Source organism: Mauremys mutica, chromosome 6 (assembly GCF_020497125.1).
Source record: "Mauremys mutica isolate MM-2020 ecotype Southern chromosome 6, ASM2049712v1, whole genome shotgun sequence".
Lineage (NCBI taxonomy): Eukaryota > Metazoa > Chordata > Testudines > Geoemydidae > Mauremys > Mauremys mutica.
Genome location: NC_059077.1, coordinates 47,506,569 through 47,532,605, shown reverse-complemented (window position 1 = coordinate 47,532,605; position 26,037 = coordinate 47,506,569). Strand labels below are relative to the sequence as shown.

The following is a 26,037-nucleotide window of genomic DNA, read 5'->3' as shown; positions in this document are numbered from 1 at the left end:
ACAAAGTGTATAGTGCTCACTGTAAAAATGATAAACAAAAGAAATAGTATTTTCAATTCATCTCATACAAGTACTGTACTACAATCTCTATTGTGAAAGTGTAACTTATAAATGTAGATTGTTTTGTTTTTGAGTGCAGTTATGTATAAAAAAACTAAAACTTTAGAGCCTACAAGTCCACTCAGTCCTACTTCTTGTTCAGCCAATCGCTAAGACAAACAAGTTTGTCTTTGCTTCTATGCCGATGATTGTGTTAAAAAATAGTGCATTAATTAAAATTGTGACTGAACTCCTTGGGGGAGAATTGTATGTCCCCTGCTTGGTTTTATCCACATTCTGCCATATATTTCATGTTATAGCAGTCTCGGATGATGACCCAGCACATGTTGTTTGATTTACAAACTCTGTCACTGCAGATCTGAGCAAATGCAAAGAAGGTACCAATGTGAGATTTCTAAAAATAGCTATTGCACTCAACCCAAGGTTTAAGAATCTGAAGTACCATCCAAAATCTGAGAGGGACGAGGTGTGGAGCATGCTTTCAGAAGTCTTAAAAGAGCAACACTCAGATGCAGAAACTACAGACTCCAAACCACCAAAAAAGAATATAAGCCTTCTGCTGGTGGCATCTGGTGCCTTTCCCTGTGTGATTCATGAGTGGCTCTGGGAGCATTCATGCAATATAGTTGGGCATGGGTCTCCACATGCGGTAGTGCTGAGTGATAACTGCACCTGGAGGGGTTTGCTGTTGGTCACTAGTAAGGCATTGCAAAAGACAGCCCAGGCTGGGGAGTGTTAAGGGGGCACAGCAGTCCCATAGTCCCAGGCTGCACCCTGGGGATCCCGTCACAGAGGGTTATTGTGGAAAAGACAATACAACCTCAGACTATCTATCCTTCTAGCTTATTATGCTTATAGTAAATTCACAAACTATGGGGCAACATAGGCTCTGACTTACACCAAGTGGAACCCCATTGACATCAATGGGGTGCTGTGGGTGTAAAGTAAGGGCAGGATTTGGTGTCCGTATTATCTAAACAAAAAAAAGGGAGAAGAATTTGACCTTGCAAACAGTGTTTAGACATATCTGGCTTGGACAATTTTGTACCACAGCACTAGTTTATGCCAAAGTGATGTCTTGTTTCTTAAAAAATTCTGGGCTAAGACACTGAAAATGGATTGTTTCATTTCACAAACCCTTGAAGTCAGCTGAGTTCCACCAGAATAAAACTAGTATACACGGGAGAGGAGATGGTGAGTGGCCCAAAGGAGCAGTAAACTGAGGGGCTTGGATAGAGCAGAGGAGTAGGAGGAGATGAGAGAAAAGATGGAGGTGAGAATGGGCTTACACAATAGCTTCACAGTGAGAATGAGGCATGTCTGGAAATCCCTATATTATATATAGGTTTGATATGTGATTATTTATATTACCATATGGCCCATATCCTACAAACACTTATGCATGTACTTAAAGTTAAACATGTGCTAAGTGTCTGCTGGACTGGGACCCAAGTATGTATCTGATCTGAAGAAGAAATCGTCCTAGCCATTCGTATTTCAGAGCTGCAAAGATGTTTCTATCTATTTGAATAAGAAGACTCCTTACAAAAGATCAGAAGGCAGTATCTGATTGAGGGAGTGGGGGTGGGGCTGGACTGCATTTATAATAGGAAAAGCAATTCCTTTCTGGGGGGGGTCTCCTTGTGTAACAAGCTTTAGATACAATCCTCACAGACCGATCATTCTGAATCCCTGTCAGAAGATTTGAAACAGGAGCCATACCCATAACTGGGTGTTAGTTAAAAAAAAAAATAAAAAAAATAGCCAAAGTCTTCTGTTAAGCAATAACTCTCAAATGCAATTTTAAGAGAAGCTAGTCAATATATTTGTTTTTCCTGTTGATATACAGTTACATAAGCAACTCGTGCATGAAATATATTAAGGCTTGCTAATTTTCAATCAGTTCCTGGAAAAAGATATTTTCCCCATAGAGAAGGTGCTGCTGTTAATAATAATTAATAAGTAATGAGTCAAATACAGAATTCTTAAATGGATTTTTACTTAGTTTATAGTATGACAAACTCTCAGTGGAGGCAGGCAAACCAAATAAGATCCTCAGGATTTGACAATAATATGTTGATATAGCACCTTTCATCTTACAGGATCCTAAAAGAGTTGGGGGAAAGTATGTGATATTGTTTGGCACCACTGAAATTCAGCCATCTTCATAGTGAGGGGGAGGGAGGGAACCATCATCATACAGGAGAGAACCATTTTGACCAAGTAAATCAGGAAAATCCTTCCTCCCTTGAAAAGTGCAATGCTGTCTTTAATGTGCATTTAATGATGAGGCAGGTGGTGAGCTACTCTATGTACGCAGCTGATCTATGCAAACACCTACTCCTATTATTGCTACCTTGTCTTCCCTCTTGCCCATCTGTTCGTTTCATCCACCTGCTATATTTTGTCATGTCACTGTCATTTTACAACATGTTTCTGTGGCACCTAGCACAAGGGAACTGATTGGTACTGGTGGATGTCAATGTAATACAAATAATAATAAGAGATCCTATTTTTTAAGATCCTATCTGCAAACTGAATGGGATCTAAACAATCAACCTCAAAACGAAAAGTAATTTACAATGAAAAGCACTTCATTTCTCTAATGGTGACCAGCATAGGGGAAAAAATGGGCCTGTTACCTGGGTTGCTTTTTCTTATGTTTTTTTACATTAAAAATTCATGTCTTGTCTATCCTGGCAGAATTTATAGATGACTGGAGAACTAATAAGTGAGGTTATAAAATCTCCTTCATTGTGAGGGGATGCAATTTTTACTCAGGCTGTTTCAAACTCTTTAGGACAGATAGTCTCCTGTGTCTGAGCTGTGTTTGGAGAAGACTCTGTAGTGGAGTCTTGCCATTGATTTCATTGGGAGTTGGATCAGGGCCCATGTAAGTCAAATCTCAGAATGCACAGTTAAATTCTCATCTGCAGCTTCAGGGCCTCCAGTGGCCTGATCTACACAGCCATGGTCGTTACACTCTCTCCCACACAGGTCTTGTCCAAACCAGCCTTTCTTCTCTGAAAATTCCCACTGTTGCTAACATTGGTGCAGCTCCACTCTGGAGTGGACAAAGAGCCAGTGGCTACTAGCACTCTGCCATTCTGGTGTTTTGACTTGACCTGAACAGGGCTTGATGGTACGGTGGTAAAGATGTCAGCAGGCTCTGGTGCCTTGCCTGTTATACTAGTGTTGCCACCATTGGAGTAGTAATGGTGTTAGTGATGGTGAGACATTTTAGGGGGAAAACAGCTGGTGTAGACACAGCCCAAGGGGCTACTTCTTGAAAGTGTCTGCATGATGGAGATTTCAGCTTTATGAGTCATTCCAAGCCTGCCTCCTTCCCAGGATCAGAGTTACATAGCAGAGTTCCCAGCAATCGGCTCATGGGAATGACATCTGCAGCCTATGTACTTCCCTGTATATTGTAATACTGTCCAGGGGACTGATTCTTCCATGGCTAAAAATGTCATGACCAGAAAATCAAATTGAAAAGGGTCATAAGGGGCTGAGCTCCATTACTGAGGTGAATCTGGGTGAAGAGGGGGAATTATTGGGTCACAAATCACATATAAGCCCTACCATCCTCCAGACTACACATAATAGGAGAGTGGTAAATGAGCTCCCCATTCTGACACGGGGATCAGCATCCACAGTGGTGATTAGGGTTATGAGGGTCTCCTATTTCTAGCAATCAGAGGTAGGAAACCACCACTCTTACTAAGATTAAGGATAGGAAAACTGCTCTTCTCTGCCCCCCTCTCCTCTACATGGCCCTGTTACCCAGCGCTTCAGAAGATTAGTTTTAGTCTTTTTTATTTTTTGCTGTCTGTGCCTCACCTGGCGCTGTGAAAGGAGGCTCCAGCCTTGGAAAGCGCAAGACCAAGAACAGACAGATATGGTACATGGCCAGTGGGAGGGTTCACTCACGAGTGTCTCAACCCTTGATTGGCTCCATAGCTCCCAAGCATGGAAACTTGACTTTTCTTTTCTTTTTTAGCCTTGCCCGCAGGGCAGACCTTTCCTCTGGACCACTCCAGTAATGGGGAGGCTGATCACCATGTATCTTGCTTTGCAACCAGTATACTGTATATGACCTTACTGTGTCCTGCAGAACAAACACCATCTGTAAGCTTTCAGTAGGATAGAGCTGAAACATGGTCACTGATACTCTTTTTTGAAAACTGCAGAATAAAATGTGTGCAATATGTTAGATATCTGAGCACAAGGAGAAAAACATGTGCAGATACATATCCTGTTTGTCATTATCTTTAGAAACCAACGGGATTATTAGTGCATTACGTATAAGGTCCTGGCAAAGTGAATTGTCTCAACATTTTAAAAAATGTACTGTAGCTTTTGAGATGATATGTGGGCTGTTGGGCCTCTGTGGACTTTACAGCAGTTCTGTTGAGCACTAACTATTTAAAAGGTGTATAGGGCACAGGTTCATTTTCATCTTAGTATAATATCTCAAGCTGTATTGATTGTATCTCCATTTACAGTGGGCCAAATACTGATCTCATTTATATCAGTGTGGACCCAAAATAACTCCACTGACTTTACTCTGTTGATTAGTGTATATGACCAGTATTGGAATCTTGCATATCCTCACCACACAGGAAATTGTTTGGTTTTTGTTTGGTGAGGAGAAAATGGACTGTTCTGTGGATAGTTACGTATTACATCTCGCTATAGCGAAATAAGCCACCCAAAAACCTGAACAACCAAGGTGCTTTTTCATCCACATTAAAGCAATATTATGGGTTCCGGTCTCAGGGAGGTAGATTACCTACGCCAACAGGAGACCTCCTCCCATCGGCATAGATAGTGTCAACACTGAAGTGCTGCAGCAGTGTGGCAGCTCTGGTGTAGTGCTCTAGACATACTGAGTCCTAAACAGGCTTAAAAAAGAGGACATCATTGTGAAGGTATCTGTTACCTTCATTTTGTTTCTTTTCTGTGTACCCCTATTGTATTCTCATGCCCCTAATGGCACCTGTGGGAGCAGAGACCACCACCATTTTACTTTTGACCAGTACCTAGGCTCTCACTGATGTTAGTGGCTACTGACAGTGGTAGTGTTCTTCTGGAAAGAAAAAAGAAGACTATAATTTTGTTCTTTATTCTGATCTACAGTTAAATGCAAAACATCATTTTTTCTACAAAACGAACTTGATCTGAAGGGACAGTTTAAAAAAAAAAAGCATTAGGCAACTTTTTTTTTTTTTTTTTGGCCCATAATCTTTGATAGAAACTTTTTACCACTTTATCCCAGCATCATGATCCCACTAACTGCTGTCCTTGTGGATTAATTACTGGCATGATGGAAAGCATATGTGCATAAATGCAGTGTTAGAGCAAACAGTAAATGTGTTTCAGAACTAAGCGTTACTGTTTTGTACCTTTTTCTTGAACGGGTGCCATCAGAAAGTTTTTGACCTCTTTCTTATCTCCATGCATTAAATAGGAGAAGTAAATACCATTCTCCTCTACAGGATGGCAGAATAAACTATCCATCTCTAAAACCAGCACAAGAAACTTATGTGTAGACCCTTGTGTGCTCCTGATTTTTTTGATTACATTCCCGGCGTTTCCAAATGAGACCAGAACGTGAACCACAATGACGTGAAAATGTCTGGGTTTTAGAGAGAGATCATGGTACAGGAGGGTACTTTCTCTGGAGAGTGACCGTTTGGACTGAATTAGAAAATATATCATTAAACTGTGCTGCTAGGTTGTTTTTCTACGAGAAAAACATGGCTGTGGTGCATAAGGAAATGCTATGAGAAAAAAAACTACAAATCAGAAACCCTATTCTTATGCCATCAGGGTTCAAAATGATAATTGAAAATGATCAGAAAATAAGCCCTCATCAATTCTGTGAGTTACTTGTTTGGTATAACTGATAAGTGGCACACATTGTAATGTATAGATGTGTGTTAGACTGTGCTAAATGACATACAAAAATGCAACTAAAACAGCAATGCAAAGGATGTGTTCCTCTCTTACAAAATATGATGCAGGGGAAGTTTAGGAGGGAAGAGTATAAGGCAGGAGTATGGAAGTGTTCCCTTACACAGGACATAACCCTAGATTGTATGCATATGCCTGGAGGGTATAAAAAATCAAAATCACATGGAATGACATGCTACAATCATAAGAAATCCTGACATCAGTCCTCTGGGATATCATTAAATTGACTCAGGAAAAGATCAAAATGGTCTGTATAGTCATTTCAAGGGTCTTGCTAATATCTAGCCAACCCTCCCCCTCCTCCCCCAAAAAAGTCACCACCACCCCAAATTAGGGGGAAACTGTCAAAAATGACCACTTGCATCTTGACAGTTAATCCATATTAAAGTTCTTATCTTCATGAAACCTGAACTTTTTAGTCACATTATTTTTCTGATAAATTATTACTATGGTGTACACAGATTGAGTGTAAACTCCTTGGGCCTCATGCAACCCCACTGACTTCAATAGCATTGGATAGGTGGATAAGAGGGAAGAATTGAACTCATTGGAATTATTCTGGTGTAAAACTGGTGTAAGCAAGAGGAAAATTATGCCCACAGCATGTGTTTTGTTTGGTATATTTGAAAGTATAATATGGGCAGAAATGAAAAGGAAATACTTTTTTTTGGTATTCATGCTGACATTATATTGTCTGACCTCTAGTGGCAGCATAAGGAGGTAAATTATTTAATTATTCTGTTGGATCTGATGTTAGTTTGACTAGTTATCTTTGACTTTCAAGTATGTCTCTAATGGGTCTAATGTGTATCACATTGAAAAAATTAAGTTAATAAACTAATTAAAATGGTTTGATTCTAATCTCATGAGGACAGTTTTAGTTATGGCCTTATGGATCTAAAGATAAGAGCACTTGTGCACTAGTGGCACAGTTCTGTTTCCATTTTCCCCAGTGAAAACAGAGTAATCCTTCTCATTATGATGAAATACCCTGATTCACACTGGCAGAACCAAGGACCAAATTCTGTCTTATCTGTACTTCTGTACCTACCTCACTTTGCAAGAACTGTATTTCAAATACTCAAAACTGTTTTTTTTTTCCTCATAGCCAAGATTCGGTTTGCCAAACTGGATGATATGCATTGATCAGAAAAGAAGAGTTGGTAGCTAAATCAATCTAGGATCTAAAGGTCCAAGTTAAAGATGTTGTCAATACTTCACTGGGTATAAAAGTGACCATAACAAAAGAAAAGAGAAGCTATGTATCTCTTGCCATTATAGCTGAACTGGAGAACAAGAAATAATTGGGCAAAATTTTGGCCTTGGATACCCAGTGAAGTAAAGATGACATTGCAGTGTAATTGAAGTCAGAATTTGGCCTAAAATGCAATCCTTGTGTTTAGTTGGTGTACATTTTTCAGAAAGAGGAGGGGGGAATTGACTTCAGTGGAAGTTGAGAGCATTCTGCACTTTAGAAGACTGGACCCTTTGGATGTTGTATTTTTAATAGTCACTTCTTGTGGTATATAAAGCTATGTAATTTCAAAGCTGTTGTCTAGGTACTCTCTCTTTATCTAAACAGTAGGGCCAATGCCCATTTTCAGGGCACTCATGAGAATTAGTTCAAGATGGATGATGATACAGAGTGACTCATACACACTGTGCTCCCTCATGGAGGCTTTATATTTATTCTTTCTTTCCTAAGTGTGTTCTTTCAAAATGAGCCATTTTTAGACTGAAAGCTATTTGCTATGGAAAAATAGAACATTCGGTTTCTAGTTCTCATGGACTAACATAATTGTATGGTATTGGGATTTATTTCTAATACTGCCCGGGAAGTTTAATAATATGCCAATAAACTGTTTTCAATAAAATTTTAAAATAAACCATGAAAAACATTCTATGTGAAGAACAAACTAGGAACAAACATTTAGGTTTTGGAAAATGCTGTTTTGACACAACCTGCATTTGGAATTTGAACTTCCAGACCAGCATCCCTCTGAAGGATTTGTGATTTTGATGTCACCCTTGCTTTGATTTTGCAGGGTGCTGAAATGGATGAGTAATACACTTGTCTGCTAGTTAGTGCCAGGGAGCTGTCTGCTTCTTTTTGAGCTTGCTGGAAAAGCCTCGGGCCAAATTCTGCCCTTGAGAGCTGGAGCAACTCCAGTATTTTCAAAGAAGAAAATTCAGATTAATTTTAATCTTGTAACTTTTAACATTCTGCCCTGTATTGTTCTCCTCAGAAGGCCGGCTGCTTAATTAGGTTTTAAAAGTTCTTAATGACTGTTTTTCCTCTGCAGTACCATGAATGTGGTAGTTCTAGTCTAACAGTTACAGCCAGTCAGCGTGTGGTGCACTAGCAGTAAGATTACTCAGCCTCACTATTGGCAGCCAGACACTCAAATATGTTCAGAAATAAACCAAAGCTACAGAAGCAGTATCAGCCCATCTCAATAATACAATCATATTTACCGCTTATGTGGCACCCTGTCTCTTAAAAATGCTTTATGAACATTAACAATTAACCTAGCAGCACTAAAAACAATCACATTGGGAAAGCCCAGATGTAGTGTTCAAGACATTCCTTAGCTTTCAGAAGAGAAGACCTGCAAGTCATGATGTGATTTGTTACATTTTATACCAATGCCTAGTTTATTAGGTATTTTATTATCACCGAGGATCCACATAAGCCCACATGCAGTGCCACACAAAGTATCCCAACAGCCCATTCTGTGGGGGTGGAAACTAATGTGTGACCTCCTTGCTGGGGTGAATTTTGCCTTTGAGTGGTATGCAGTGATACCGATGTGGGTTGAGAGATTGTATGTTGGAGGCAGGGAAGAGGCTGCCTAAATGCTATTGACTGCTAATGTTTTTAAAGCACAGCAGAACTGAAAAGCTATGTTCCTCTGTATTGCACTCGAGAGAGGCTGCAACTTGACTCCTAGCTTCAGATATCAGACTAAAAAGGGAAATTGGCATTAATTACTGGGCAATGTATGGCTTCTGGGCATGCCTGGTGAGGGTTGGTTTTTTCCAAGGCAGTGTTTCTGTCCTTAGGAGAGGAGGAAATTAAGTTGTGCTGCATCATTGTGCTGCAATATGCACTGGCACAAATATCTGTTGTGTGAGAGCCTTCAGCAGCAGCCCAATACTGCTCTAGCACAAGTGTTAAGACTGAATACTGAGAGCTAAAGGAAGAGAAGATGGAAAATTCAAGAACTTAGGTGAAAATACTGTTCTATAAACTACTTTGGCTCCCAAAAATACAACTGTAATGAGCAAATATCAATATATATTTTTATAAGCTACATGATAAGAAAATAGCAAATGATTTTACTTTGTCATGCATAAGAGAAATGTGATGGAGAAAGATTGCACTTCTGAGTGTTGTTGGTGCAGATAAAATGTATCGATGGTGATAGAGAAGCACAGAAAATCTCAAGAAGTGCTGTTGTCTGAGACAAGAATCCTTTCTCGCTTGCATTTCTGAGATTACTTTTCACGTAGCCTAGCTGATTGTAAGCTTTGCTTTATCATCATTGCTGAGCCTCCAGCTGGATGGAATCCTAGAGTTAAAAGCCTGAAACTTCCAGAGAGTGAGTTTTTGGCAGCAGTTGCTAATGTATAGATCCTTACAGGACAGCTTGCTTCTGGATAATCTAACTAGAAACTTCTTCAGAGTCTAGTGTTACAGACAGTATTTATCTCTTCCGAACACCTGCAGGGCTCAGATTTTACTTTAGCTATTATGTGCATCATGCTACAAAAGAGAGAGTAGCACAATGGAAAAATCTGTTTCCTTTTCTTCACCTCCCCCAACTATTTTTTACTGGAAACTTCAATGAGCAGCACTTTTTTTATTATTGTTATTACGAAGAGCTTCTTTGAGATGGAGTTATAAATGAGAAGTAAATTTATATTCAGAAACTCTTCATTTTAATATTTACATAGTAAATTTTCAAATAGCTGTTATGATAAAATCAGAATCAGCTCTGACAATGTTTATTTCACGAGTTTGATTTAAATTATAGGTTAATATATGTATATGTCTGTAGTTCTCTCTGTACAATACTTATCTATTTTTACCGTAGCCCAATTATTGATCACCAATATAATCCTTTTTTGCTTACACTCTAGAAGTATTTTAATAAAGATTAGGGCAGTAAGTGCTTGATCCAAAAATACAATAAAAGCAAACTTTCAGATCAGATGTTCACAGGTTAGAAATCAAAGGGCTGCCTCTACCTCAGATTTGCCTCTATATTCCCTCTTACAAGATCATGTGAGAAAACCTCTTATATTAGCATTCAGCAAAAGCCTGGCCACAGTGAGTTTCCTCACCAAGCCAGCCTATCAAAAATACAGTTACATGTTGGGCATTTCCTTTTGTTTTACAGTGACTTACTGATTCTCAGAAATCTTATTTTTTTTTTCTTCAGATGATTATTTTTACAGATATTGTCCCTATAATCATCTATCAAGGGATACCCAGTGGGTTGACCATGGCAACATTATTTCTGAGTCACTAATGCCTTTGGTCCTCTGCCACTTGTAAGGTTTTCATCAATAAAGCACAAAAATAATGTATCCATAATCAATTCTTGGGATACTTTGCTCATGCAAAAGTTATTAAAAATGCGTTTAACCTTTAAGATACTGTTGTTTTATGCATGTAATTAGCTGAGTGTTTAAACCAAAATGTGCATCTTGTGTTCAGTCAACCATTATATGCTCATTAGTCAAGATTTTATAGCATCCTTCACAGAATATCAAAATAAAAGTCTAGTCACTGGTGTTTACCGGGCAAAACCTACCCTGTTCTCCCCTGCCGTGAAAGGGCTCCCACCCAGCAGAGTGGCACAGGAGGGAGATGGGAAGGAGTTGATTGCCCCTGAGGGTCTCATGCAAGAGTTCCATGCCCCTTGCAGGCCACACATTCTTTCTGCATTCCAGTATGCTAGGAGAGCCATGTGAGAAGAAGAGGAGTGGGAATGGGGCCAGTGGATCCACAAGTACATGGAGCCATCAGGTACTCTCTCGAACAACATGCAAGTGATGCAATCAACAGAGTAACCCTCAAGCTGCAGTAGCAGCTGTGGAGCATGACTTGGAGGCAGGATTTTGTCCCAAACATCACAGGACTAGAACTGATTGTTTGCCAAAAAATCACTTTTTTAAATCAAAAGTTTCATCTAAAAATCCTTGACTAACTTTCTATTAAAAAACTAATTAAGAAACCTGACAGTTTTGCAAACTTTTTTTTACTAGCTATATGTAGGACCTGCTACCAACAGGGATGGAAAGGAGATTACGTATAATCTCAAGCAATTTATTTTGCTGGTTAGGATAGCATGGTTGTAACAACACAATACAAAAAATGAAGTTTTTGGCAAGAATATGCAATTGAATAGCTTAAATATTAATGTTGCTCAGTGGCTATTCATGCATATTCTTTCTGTGCATAACATCTAACCCGACAGTCATAGCCACAATGTATGTAAGGTAGATACAGAGTTGCCAGTTCTGACTCTTTGATTATGAGTGTCATCATATTTGGGTTTTTTCTTAAAGCCCCAGTTGCTGGAGTCATGTGAATATGTGAGCATCTCAGCTGTCATTTAAAAATAAAAGTAAGTTTCTAACACTTGTGGTTGTAGAAAAAAGCTTGAGAACATGACCCAAATGTACCCTAAAGGTTCAAAGAAAAAAAATAAAAAGAACCCAATATACATGTACAAAATTCATGATTTTGGGGGGCCTGACTCATACTGTAAATAATATTTGTGTTATCTATATTAGGTAAGAAGCTTTCATCACCTGCTGTGCTACTCAATATTGTCAATGTTTCCGTGACAGGCAACAGCTATAGAACTGCTCTTTTAACCATCTGGGGCCAAATTCTTCTGTCTTACCTCCGTGAGTAGGATCATTGGCCTCACAGGGACTAATCACATATGGTGAGATGGCTTTGGTCCATGATGTATTTAAAGTAACTAGTCAGCCCATTAGTTTCAGCCAGTCTGGTTGCTCTACACACAGTGAATTCAGTGCATTTTCTTCAGCAACTCTGTATTGAATGAGTTGGAACAAAAGCAGGTCAATAAAATGTATAAATACAGTGTTGGTGGAGTATTTATGGTTACCAAGTACTGTAAATGGATGTGTTTAGAAATCTAAAGAATAAGCAGTTTGTTTCTCAAGATAAAAACTGCATTTTATTTGCATTCAGGGTGCTTCTAACTGTCATGTTTTAAAAATCTGGCTAGATGTTAGACCTCATTCACCACCATATTATCTAAACACCAGGAAGGACTGAATAAGGAGTGTCTTATTTATATATTTTATTTGACCTTTATAGATTAAAAAAAAATCAGATAAAAAGCAGACCAGACATATGTTTAGCAGTAGAGAAAGAAGGAGCTGCCTTTTTCACATTTAAAGAGGTATTTTTTTCAGTAGTGCTCTTGCTGGACTTTGGCACCTTTTCTTTTTTAAACTTTAAGAATTAAATTAATGTGTGTAAACTAGATTTTAAACAAAACATAAAATTAAGCTATATGATTGCAAGGAAAGCATTATTGGCAGGCAGTAGCCAGGATGGTATTTGCTATCTCTCTGGTCTATAAAGTTTTTAATAACATGTTGAGGACAGTTTGAGCCAAATTTTCAAAACTGTGCAGGTGGAAGCCTGTGCACAAAAATGTGCACACAACCCTATTCCCACAATTGTGCACATTTCCCACAACTTTGAAGCCATATGGTCAGTGTTTATCTTTAGTGCACTATGATTATCCCCATTAGTTTCAGTGGGACTACTCACAGTATGCACATGCATAAGTCTTTGAAGAATAGGAGCCTAGATCAGCAAATTACTAATCATTTATATTCAGTAGTTGGATTCAGTGGATATCAGTTCACATGTGCATTTATCTAATTGGCAAGCTCATTAAATGCATGCATAGCTGCAGGTGCATATTTGCAAGGTCACTGTTTGACCATTTGACCCAGAAAGTATAGGAATTAAATAAATAAAATTAAAAAATCCAAACTTGGTTTGCATTACAGTCAGATTGTTGACAGGCCCAATCTTATAGATGCCCTGCACAAGATACTACTATTAAAATCAATGGCAGTTTTCGCTGCAGAATCACTAAAGAATCAATCCCTGTGTTAGTGGTTATGTAGAGGTTACATTTTATCTAGGAATTATATTGATTCACATTGCTAATTTGAAGCTATACCTGTATCTATAGCATATATCTGTCACTACTCAAAACTCTGCATTTAGACGTGAATAACAGATTCATAAAATTCAGCTGAGCAAAAAGCACTAGAGAATATATTGTAGAGATGCACTTCCATTGGCACTGGTATACAGTAGCTAATATGGTCCTTTCAGTTTTAAATTTCTATAATTTGAAATGTGTGTTTGAATATTTTTACGGGCAAGATTTTTCTAAAATAGATGCCTACGGTTAGGTTCCTATGTCTGTTTTTAGTCAATGGGAAAACTGAGTGTAAAAATCAGACCATGTTTTAAGTGTCTAAATACAGACTTAGGAGACTAAGCATTTATTTTTTAAAATCTCAGCTGGCTTATTTACAGAGTTTGACCCAGATCTCATTTATACCAGTTTACACTGGTGTAACTCTATTGACTTTAACACAGTTTCTCCTGCTTTATACTTGTGAGATCAGAATCAGACTGGTGTGTGTGGGATATATATACTGTGAAGGACATAGAGCTGCTCTGTAACATATGGATATTGCATTGTGTCTTGGTTATTGGCAGTTCACTGTAAGACTATACTGGAGAAACAAAGAGGAAGGCAGACCAATGACTTGGGATAAGACATCCCTTGACAAACACTTGCAGGATTCTTACAATACAAAGGAAGAACAACTGGTTTGGAAGGGGCTGGCTCAATCACCCATGGAGTTTATCAAATTGGTTTTGGACACCAGAGTCCAAGCCTAGGAAACTGAGGAGATAAAAAGCGACTCACTCTGTGGGCCGGAGTTGTTGGGAAGCTGTTCAAGGGTATGAACCCCTGGTGGTGGGTCTGAAGAAGCTAAGCCCTCCTAGGTCCCCTTCACAAGCTGGGCCATAGAGACCAGAAGCCACCCCTGTTAAAACCCTGTAAATTTTTGACATGCATTTTCCTGATTGTCCATCTTGGTGGGCACACCTGCAACTCTCCATTTTTGTGTGCAACTGCCCAGCTGACCATGTTGATGTCACACTCAGGTCTGGAGTAGCCAGATGACATTGGATCTCCTGGGCCTTTGGGGAGAGGAGGCTGTGTAGGCACAGCTACAGACCAACTCTAGAAATGTGGACATTTGTGAGCAGATTGCATGAGGGATGCAGGAGCAGGGGTATGACTGGGACCAGCAGCTGTGCTGCATGAAAGCAAAGGAACTGCCATGGTATAACAAAGAGGTAGACTTATCTGCTTTTCATTCCCTTGTAAAGTTAGGCAAGCGGGGAGGGGGGGGCACAGAGCAATTTCTTTATGTACACATAGCTGTCCCTTGAATCCTCCTGAGAGATCTCAATGAAACTTTCATGGAGGTATTCTGCAAGGGAAGAGAATTCTAAATCGTAACTTTAGCTTTCCAGCGGGACTATATGGACAATGATACCTCTGTGTTTTTATCTGTAGCTGCTGCCATTGTGGCCTTGACAGGTTCCCCCTCCATACCCACAGAACGCTTGAGCCAAATGAGGAGAAAGAAGCAGACTCAGGATGACATGGTCAGCAAGATCCTGCAACCAAGTGCTTTATCAGACCATAAGCAAAGGCCCTGGAGAATGAATAGTGCAGACTATGGAGAAAGGCCCAGAAGCAGGAGTGGGAGATGCACCAGGACATAATGGGGCTTCTCTGTCAGCAAAGACAGATGCTGCAGACTCTTGTGGACCTCCAGATTCAACAGTCTTGGGTTCACCTCCCTTCTCAGTCCATGAAGAACTCCAGGATAGCACCTCCCTAGACCCTCCCTCAAAACTCCATATGGCATCAGGGACTGCATCCCTGTCTCTACCACTCCACACCAGGGGGACATTAAGAACAACCACAATTTCACATACACTGACATGTGATAGCCATGGTTGATGCATGTGTAGCTAAAATAGACATGAATGTTCCTTCCCCTTCTTTAAGCTCTCTTCCATAAATTGATTAAGGCTTTAATGTATTACCTTTTAACTTGCACATTTTTAGGTATTTTTGTTGTTCAGTAAAACTCTGCTGTTTGGAAAACAATTTATCTTTATTAGTTCCCAACATATGCTGTAGAATGCCTGGTGGTAATTGTTATTGTATACTGTGATATAGCTCAGAGGATCAGGGACAAACAGTGTTATCATAAATGTGCACCAAACAATTCCTAACAGGCCCCCAAACTGCAGGGCTGGGTAGAGCATGGTACACCACAATGCATTACTGTGGCTCACTGTTAAAGTGCTTTTTCAAAGCCTCCCTGAGGCATACAGCTCTGCATCAAATTCTTTGCTGCTCCACCTCCACCCTGGCAGCAACTTTTCCCCTTTGCTTCACAGATATTATGCAGGACACAGTAGGCAGCTATAACCCATGGGATATTTTTCTCACCGAGATCTAATCTTGATTGGAAACTACACCAGTGCCCCTTCAATCTACCAAAAGCTCATTCAACTGTTGTTCTGCATCTGCTGAGCCTGTAGCTGAATCTTTCCTTGGTACTGTTGACCTGGCTGATGTATGGTTTCATGAGCCAGAGGATTAAGGGGCAGGCGGGGTCCTGGGAGGAGGGATAGCTCAGTGGTTTGAGCATTGGCCTGCTAAACCCAGGGTTATGAGTTCAATCCTTGAGGGGGCCATTTGGGGATTGGTCAGGGGGGTTGGACTAGATGACCTCCTGAGGTCCCTTCCAACCCTAATAATCTATGATTTCTTGGGCCCAGAAGCAGCATTTGCAGCTACTCAGTGAAGGCTAATGACCTTGTATCAGTTCTTGCTACATCTCTCAGCAATTTGGCCTCCAATAAATCATGATGTTCCCCATGGCTCTTGTGATTCTGTGTCCTGTGCTTGCAACAGTCATGACACTAGTGCAAAGCTGTGAAGGCTCCCTGCTTCTGCCAGAGATGGCGGACAGAGACTATTCCTGTGCAGGTTTGTGGGATTTTCAAAATAGGCATGAAAATTATGAGATAAAGATGGTATTATGGGATGGAGAAAGTAGCATGATGGAACTTTACCCCTGCAATCCCAGTCACCTCTACACAACTCATTTCTGCCCCACTATGCTTTGCCAAAACTTCCCAGAAGTAAGTGTGCTGGAAGGTGGCGAATTGCACAGTGGGATATCTTCCCATGGTGCACCGCATTGTACATCAAAACAAGCACTGTTGGAGAATATGCGTAGCACTGATGCAAGAAGTCAAGTATACACATGCACAAGCAATATACTAACTGGGGTGGCTATATGCTAACATAACTTGTGTTGGCAAAAGTCTGTAGTGTAGACATGCTCCTAAGTCCTGGTCTACAGCTAAAACTTAGGTCGACCTTGCTGTGTTCCTTAGCAGTGTGAAAAACTGACACCCCCAAGAGATGTAATTCACTAGCGCAAGCGGTAGGTCAATGGAGGAATTCTTCCATAAACGTAACTACTGCCTCTCAAGGGGTAGATTAATTACAGTGACAGAACCCCCCACCTGCATTGCTGGAGCAAATGTCTGTAATATGGTGCTATAGAGGCACAGGTGCAGCACTGTAGCTGTACTGTCTGTAGTGTAGACATGCCCTAAGTTATGGCCTCCTGAGACAGCCAGGAATCTCTCTGCAGTGCTGCTTGCTGTGGCCCTGCCAGCCAGGCCTGCTCCCTCCTGCCCCTATGCCAGGGTTTGTGATGGGGTCCTTGAAAGGCAGTCATCCACAGTGCCTGTGACAGAGAAATGGGGCTTTTAGAGCCCCTTGATACCGTTCTGGACCTTTTATGCAGTGTAAAGGTCTCAGAGCATGGTGAGAATCTGACCTTAGAAGTATCAGCATTTATTCCTCAATCATTTATATTTCTTACAGAAAGAATCTTTATCAAACTGATCTCCATTATTTTTAATTAATATAGTCTTTAGTCCCTATTTTCATCATCCTATTACCTTGTATTTTTGTTGTGAAATACCAGCATTGGTAAGAGTGGTGCTTTTGTGATTGAGAACAAACTAGCTAGAGAACGACTTCCATTAAAAAACAGCTTTAACCCTGTATGTGCCGCTCCGAGAACTATTGGATGGTGAGAGGTAACCCATATCCCTAATATCTGATAAAGGTGTGGGGTCACCATCTGCCTACATTAGGTAGATGCAGAGGAAAAAGAGACAAAATAACTTTTCCAATTAATGTGCATGTTTAATGTCTTCTCTCCCTCTTGGACATCCTGGACATCAATGGATGTTTCAGGAACTGCAACCAGCAGGTTGGCTTCCTCTGTGTTCTTAGCCCTGTAGTATTATTTGGATTATAAAAGTTCAGATAAATACTGGGGATGAAATCCTGACTCCATTGAATTCGATGACAAAATTCCCATTCATTTCAATGGGCCCAGTATTTTACTCTCAACCTTCAATCAAACCTGGAGAATCATGCCATTTTCATAAAGAAATCAGTGAGTTTCTGCCACCATCCTACCTCCCCCAAATCCTCAGAACCTACTATTTACCATTCATTGATTGTCTATTCAGAAGATGGGTGCCCCATTGTGACATTCTAAACCTTGGGGGAGCGTGCTGTAACCCCCATATTCCTCATTTTCATATACAGTTAAACCCTGTTATCTCGACGGCCTAGGGGTTTGCCAAAAGCCATCGAGATAACCAATGATCGAGATAAACCCCTATCCACCCCCCCACCCCCTCCCTGCCCCCTTACCGCGCTGCCTGCACGTGGCTGGATCCGGCAAAGCGGAGCCGGGCGGACGGGCGGACGGGCAAGCGGAGCCGGCGGGCGGGCGGCAGGCGAAGCCGGGACCAGGTATGTGGGGCGGGGACGGGCAGGGACCAGGTATGCGGGTGGGCGGGGACAGGCAGGGACCGGGTATGCGGGGGCGGGGAAGCGGGGACCGGCGGGCGGGGAAGCGGAGCCGGCGGGCGGGCGGCAGGAGAAGCCGGGACCAGGTATGTGGGGCGGGGACGGGCGGGGACGGGCAGGGACCAGGTATGCGGGCCGGGCGGGCGGGGACAGGCAGGGACCGGGTATGCGGGGCGGGGAAGCGGGGACCGGCGGGCGGGGAAGCGGAGCCGGCGGGCGGGTGGCAGGAGAAGCCGGGACCAGGTATGTGGGGCGGGGACGGGCGGGGACGGGCAGGGACCAGGTATGCGGGCCGGGCGGGCGGGCGGGGACAGGCAGGGACCGGGTATGCGGGGGCGGGGAAGCGGGGACCGGCGGGCGGGGAAGCGGAGCCGGCGGGCGGGCGGCAGGAGAAGCCGGGACCAGGTATGTGGGGCGGGGACGGGCAGGGACCAGGTATGCGGGCCGGGCGGGCGGGCGGGGACAGGCAGGGACCGGGTATGCGGGGGCGGGGAAGCGGGGACCGGCGGGCGGGGAAGCGGAGCCGGCGGGCGGGCGGCAGGAGAAGCCGGGACCAGGTATGTGGGGCGGGGACGGGCGGGGACGGGCAGGGACCAGGTATGCGGGCCGGGCGGGCGGGCGGGGACAGGCAGGGACCGGGTATGCGGGGCGGGGAAGCGGGGACCGGCGGGCGGGGAAGCGGAGCCGGCGGGTGGGCGGCAGGAGAAGCCGGGACCAGGTATGTGGGGCGGGGACGGGCGGGGACGGGCAGGGACCAGGTATGCGGGCCGGGCGGGCGGGCGGGGACAGGCAGGGACCGGGTATGCGGGGGCGGGGAAGCGGGGACCGGCGGGCGGGGAAGCGGAGCCGGCGGGCGGGCGGCAGGAGAAGCCGGGACCAGGTATGTGGGGCGGGGACGGGCAGGGACCAGGTATGCGGGCCGGGCGGGCGGGCGGGGACAGGCAGGGACCGGGTATGCGGGGGCGGGGAAGCGGGGACCGGCGGGCGGGGAAGCGGAGCCGGCGGGCGGGCGGCAGGAGAAGCCGGGACCAGGTATGTGGGGCGGGGACGGGCAGGGACCAGGTATGCGGGGCCAGGCGGGCGGGGACAGGCAGGGACCGGGTATACGGGGGCGGGCGGGGAAGCGGAGCCGGGCGGACGGGCGGGCGGCGAAGCGGGGAACCGCGGGGCTGGGGAGCCGGGGAGCGGGCGGCTGGGGACACGGTGGGTCGGGGACGCGGGGAGCCGGGCGGCTGGGGACGCGGGAAGCGGGCGGCTGGGGAACCGCGCGGCTGGAGAGCCGGGGAGCCGGCGGCTGGGGACGCGGGAAGCGGGCGGCTGGGGAACCGCGCGGCTGGAGAGCCGGGGAGCTGGCGGCTGGGGACACGGTGGGTCGGGGACGGGCTCGAGATATTAGGGTTCGGCAAATCGACATAACGGATGAGAAACTCATAAGCCAAAGAGGGAGTCTGGCGGTTCCACTTGTAAACCGTCGACTTAACAGGATTGGCAAGTTAACCGAGGTCGACATAAATGGGTTCGACTGTAATTGTGAATTTGTGATCTTACATATAAAGCATGCCTTGTAAGGTATCAGGGGAAAGGTTATGATCTGCTGGAAGTCATTTCTCTATCCATATATGTATATCATAATGCATATAAAGTTATGAGAATTGTGTAGTATGGTTGTCACTAAAATATGCTGTAAATTGGGGGAATCAGCCAGATATTAGCTCCTCAGGGGCAACAGCAAGGAAAGTAACCAAGGCCCAGGCAGGGTGTCAAACAACCCATCAACAGCCATTGTCCAGCAAGGGAGCTACAATGCGATGACTCACCTGCATGAGGCCACATCAGGGGAATTGCTCAAGCTTGCCTGAAGAGACTCAGTAATGCTCCCCTGACTCTGAACGGGGAAGGGGGGGGGGGTGGCAAAGCCAAGAGGGAGGAAAGGACATGATAAAAAGGAAGAGTCGTTTGCCATGCTCTTCCTCTGTTTTCCACTTACATCTACAGACACCATACCAAGTGACTGAAGTGCTGATCAGAGGGGAGAGCCTGGCTGAAGAGCAACCAACCAGCCTGTGGTGGCATCTAAGTTTGTAAGGACATTGAAAGTGTTAAGATCAGCTTAGCATGCATTTTGCTTTTATTTCATTTGACAAAATCTGACTTATCTTTGTAGTTAATACATTTGTTCTACCTGAAGCAGTGTGTTTGGTTTGAAGTGTGTCTGAGACTCCCCTTGGGATAACAAGCCCGGTATATATCAATTTCTTTGTTAAACTGACAAACTCATATAAGCTTGCAGCGTCCAGTAGGAATAACTGGACACTGCAAGATGAAGGTTCCTAGGGTTGAGTCTGGGGCCGGAGATATTGGCTAGTGTCATTCGCTTGCAAGTAGCTGGGAGCAGCTTACATGCCAGAGGCTGTGCGTGAATGGCCCAGGAGTGGGGGTTCTCACAGCAGAGCAGGGTAAGGCTGGCTTCCAGAGTCAAAGATTGGAGTGGCCTAGCAGATCATCAGTCTAGATGACACCAGAGGGGAACGTCACACCTGGATTTTCTAAAGTTGGGCACCCAAAAATTGAAGCACTCCAAATCACTAGTCACTTTTGAACATCTAAGCCTTTAGCTTTAATCAGGGCTGGCTCCAGGCACCAGCCCAGCAAGCAGCTGCTTGAGGCGCTAAGGGGAAGAGGCGGCACGTCCGGGTCTTTGGCGGCAATTCGGCAGCGGGTCCCTCAGTCCCTCTTGGAGCGAAGGACCAGCCGCCGAATTGCTGCCGAAGACTGAATCGGCGGCGGTAGAGCTGCAGATCGTGATCACGGATTTTTTTTTTCTTTTTGCTGCTTGGGGCAGCAAAAACCCTGGAGCTGGCCCTGGCTTTAATGAAAAAATTAGTAACTGATGATAATTATTTGCCTCCTGATAAGATTTAAACATTTTATACCCTTGCTACTATATATTAATTTACGTATTGTTTATATACTTTGCATCATATTCTTCAAACCTATTTTTAATTGTTATCTTTGGGAATATTTATGTCATTGCTATTTTAATATCATATTTTAGATAAAAATGTACTTTGTTCTTCTTTTAAATCAATCATGTAATCATTGTCATAGAATGCAGAGTGTGTGCAGCATAAGCAATAACACACAGGGCCAGATTCTTGAGCCCATTAAGGTTGCTTGGCACCTTTCTGGAAGCCAAGAAGAGCAGTTATTGTGGCTTGGACTAAAGAAATGTGTTTGATGCAAGAAATTACATAAATTAGTTTTCTACAGATTCCTAAACCTGTAGAGCCACTAGGGCTCAATTCTACCCCACATTAAAGCCAATGAGATTTTCTCATTGATTTCAATAGGATCAGGATTAGGCGATTTGAAAAGTTTCATTTAGCCATGTAAATGTGTATGCAGTTGAACGTTAACCAATAGCAAATGAAAGGATTCATTTTATACCTGTATCTGGGTATTTTGAACATCCAGCTTTTTGGAAATGGAACCTTTAATATATAACTCAACTGAATAAAAATGAATGCAACTATCTTAAACATTTCCAATAGACACCATTAGAAAGTACTCGAGATTGCATCTATGTGATTGTTACTTGAATGGAATGATGAGATTGGATTCAAACAACTGGCTTCTGCAATAGACATGAATTCCCTAGAAATGGCTAGTACGTACCACTTGATGCTTCATCGCCCAGGCCCACTCTGCAAAAGCCTGTATACCTCTGGTTTGTTTTTCATTTTTTATATTAACAATAACAAATTCAGTACAGGACATTACCTAGGGATTGATGACCAGACAGGGTTAATGGTCTTTGGCTCTGCCCTGGGCCATCAACTCCTCCCAGTCAGTCATTAATCCAAAAGAAATGCCCCAGAGCTTGATCATTACTACTTAAATCAATACCAATCTGGCCACAGAGCTGATGAGTTCTAAGCAAGGTGGTTAGAATGTGATAACTGCATAGCTATGGGCAAATCAGATCATTCCATTTTCCAATCCATTTTATGTGTAAAAAGAATCCTTCCAGATGGTGAAAAGCAATTGGCTTTGTGCCTAACAACTCACCTAGGTGTTCTGGCATTGCATAATAAAACACTACTTGTCATGTCTTGTTGCTTAATTATTGTTATCGGCTTTCAGAATTGCAGGAAACTCGACATACTGCATAATGAGGTTATTATATCTGAAGGCATTATACCACATGTATAGAATACTGTATTACTTTAAAAAACAAATATATTATTTCACCCGCCTTTTACATTTTTTTCTGGAAAAGTCTGTTTACAATAGGGGTTTATTCTTTTTGGATTTCAAATTTAAGATATGATAAACTTAACTTACCCAGGAGGCAGTGTGCTCTAGTGTATAGAGAACTGGACTGGGCTCAGGACACCTGTGTGGGGGGTGTGTGTATATTCTGGTTCAGACACTGACCTGCTGGGTGGCTTTGGACAAGTCACTTCACCTCCTTGTACTTCTGTTTCCCCATCCATAAAAAGGGGATAATTATACTTGTCAACTTTGTAAAGCACTCTGAGATTTACTGATGAAATAATACATACCACCTAAAAGCTAGACGGTATTATTAATATTGTAGTTCAGCATGCCCAAGAGTTGTCTAGAGAATAGACTAGAAGATCCTTTAGGGGAGTAAATAGGAGTCCAAAAGGAAACTGATCATCCTTTTTTTCTCTTTTATGTTGGGAGAACACAACTTTGTTATTTGCTTACTGACATCATTTCCCCTGCTTTCTAAAAATAAGCCACATTTGGAGAATTATATGGATGCTAAAGAATTGCTTAAGAGGAAAATATATATGTAGGAAACAGAGGTGAAGAAGAAAATAAATGTAGAGATATATGTAGCTCACATGTACCTCTGAATTGGTATTTCTGAACAAGGGTTGCAGAATCAGGACAATAATAATAAACATAAAAATGAATAAGAAGTTACCTTCTGCAGAAACACTGGTTCTTCAAGATGTGTCCCCCTATGGGTGCTCTACTGCAGGTGTGTTTGTTTCCCTGTGCTGCTGATTGGAGAACTTTGGTAGCCCACACATGCGCTTCCAGCTTCCTCCCCCTTTCCCCCCCACCCCCCGTGCTCTGCCATGAGGCTAATCAGCATTGCGTGGGCAAACCCTCCTCAGTTCCTTCTCTGATGCGGAGTGTATGAGAACTCCAAAGTCGAGGGGAGGCGGGTGGGTCATGGAGCACTAATAGGGACACACATCTCAAAGAACCATCATTACTGCACTAGGTGAGAAATTTCTTCTTCCAATAGTGTCACTATGCATGCTCCACTGTAGGTGACTCCTGAGCAGTATCCCCCGCTGGAGGCTGGGGCTTCAGAGTCGAGTCTGTTATAGATGATAGCACTGTGGCACCGAATCTGCCATCCAGATGCCCATGTAGCTGCTCTGTAGATTTCAGATATAGGGATACCCTTGGAGAAGGTGACGCATAAGGAAACCAATCTCAGAGAATGTGTGCAGATTGTAGATAGGGTGCTAAATGGCAAATCTGATAACAGAGTGTGATGCAGTTCAAGACCCATGTAGAGAATCTTTAAGCTGAAATTGCTGTGCCTCTAGACTTGTCTGCAATGGAGAGGAAGTGTCTCAGAGATTTTCTAAAAATGCTTGTCATGTCCAAATAAAAGGTTACGGCTCTCCTTACATAGAGCAGATTGTGGATGGCTTCCCTATTATCCTGGTGAGGCTTGGGATAAAAGATTGGAAGGAGAATGAGTTGGTTCATGTGAAATGAGGAACTCACTTTGGGGGTGAACTTTGGATGTGGTCTAAGAATGACTTTGTCAAGGAAGAACACTTAGAAGAGGGATGCGCCATCAGGGCCACTAGCTCATTGATCCTTCTTGCTGAGGTAATGGTGATCAGGAATTCCATCTTCATGGAAAGATGAATTAAAGAACAAGTAGCTATGGGTTCAAAGGGTGTCTAGTCAGCCCTTTTAATACTAGATTGAGATCCTATTACGGGGTAGGAAGCCTGGGTTGGGGAGAGGTTCTCTATGCCTTTGAGAAATGACTTTATAGTCAGGTGGGAAAAAATTTTGTATCCTTCTATCTACTTGTGGAAGGTCAATATTGCTGCTAAGTGTATTTTCTAAGGCTGAAATAATCATCACTAAAGTGACCATCTTGAATTTCTGAGCCTTGACAAATATGTTGGGCATTTTGAGGTTTAGTATGGGTCTCCAACCTCCCTTTTTCTTGGGTATCAAGAAGTAGCGAGAGTAAAAGCCTTTGCCTCTTAGATGTAGGGCCAATTCTATGGCTCCTGTGCTGAGGGAGGAGATGGTCTATCTCTGGTTGTAACAGGCTCTTGTGAGAAGGGTCCCTGAAGATGGACAGGGAGGGGCATTTTGGGGGAGATATGGCGGTGAAATGGAGGGAGTAATCATCTTGAATAATCTCCAGTACCCATTTGTCAGAGGTTATCCATTCCCAGGTGCTGTCGAATGGGGTGAGATGACATCCATAGGGATGAGAGAGGGTTTTCCAGCATTGGATGGTATTGAAGAGAGTGATCTGATGGTATCTTGACCAACTCGTCAAAACTGTCATTATGAGGTGGATGGCTGCGAGGAAATAGGTTGAGGGCCCAAAGGTTCCATTTGAAGAACCTGGACTTCTTTCTTTGGGATTCATACAAGCATTGGGATGAATATTGTGACAAGTGGGGCTTGAACAAAGGCTCAGGACTATATTTCCTCTTCTGCCCAGGTATATCAATTCCAAGCTATCGAAGAGTGACTGTGGAGTCTTTCAAAGTGTGGAGGAAAGAAGCTGTCTTTTCTGTGAACAGCTTTGTGCCTTCAAAAGGTAGGTCCTCCATAGTTGTTTGTCCCTCTTTGGGGAAACCACATAAGTGCAACCAAGGGGCTCATCTCATCATGATGGCAGTGGAGATGGAACGTGCTGTTGTATCAGTTCCATTGAGTGCAGACTGGAGTGATGTCTTTGTCACTAGTTGACCTTCATTAATGATGGCTTTGAATTGATCCTTGTGAGAATCTGGGAGCTGCTCAATAAAGGAATTGAGTTTTGAGTAGTTGATGTGATCATATTCTGCTGTTAAGGCTTGATAGTTTGCAATATGGAACTGTAGAGTGGCTGATGAGTATATTTTTCTCCCAAAAAGATTGAGGCACCTCCAGTCCTGGTCATAGGGGGTGTATTTCAGGTGATGCTGATGGCTTCAAGTTTACTGTGTCCACAATCATTGAATTTGGGGGCGGATAAGAGAAGAGAAATTCCATGTCTTTCGCTGGCATGTAATTTTTTTTTATTGGCCTACTTGCATGTTGGCAGCACCGATGCAGGGGTCTGCCATTTGAGTTTGACAGGGTCCAAGAGAGCCTCATTGATAGGAAGAGCTACTCTGGACAAGGAAGAGGAGTGTAAAATGTCCAATAGTTTATGATGTGACTCAGTCACCTCTTGTAATGGTAGTTGTAATGCATCTGCCACCCTCTGAGATAGCGCCTAGAAAAGCTTGAAGTCATCTGCCAATGACAGTGGAGGGGCATCACTGTCTCATCTGATGATGAATATGAAAAGTTATTCTGGGAGGTAGCCTCTTGTTCCTCTCTTAACTGTTCAGGACACTTGGATACCCTTGATGCAGTGGCCAAAGGAGGGTGCCTCATTGGCTCCTGATAGACCAAGCTAGAGCTACGGGAGGCACAATGTCTATGTTCCTGCCAAGTGTCCCAGTAAGGCCATTGAGAGGGTGGGAAGGGTCCCGGAGGTTCGTACCACAGCTGCGTATACCAGGGAGGCTGGGGGTCAGAGGGACAGTACGGTTGAGATCCATACTGGAAATGGATACCATAAGGTAGATGAAAGGAGTGACAGGAGACTATGACTTCTTGCTCACTGTCTGAC

The 26,037-nt window shown here is 43.3% G+C and overlaps 1 long non-coding RNA gene across 1 annotated transcript in view; it reads left to right on the top strand.

The window, feature by feature from the left end:
- The window catches only part of LOC123373195, a 104,071-nt gene extending 88,386 nt beyond the window's left edge, over nt 1–15,685 (top strand). The window contains exon 3 of the long non-coding RNA XR_006580608.1: nt 14,712–15,685. This is a non-coding gene — a long non-coding RNA (uncharacterized LOC123373195). The remainder of the gene's footprint in view (nt 1–14,711) is intronic.
- Nucleotides 15,686–26,037: the final 10,352 nt, after the last annotated feature.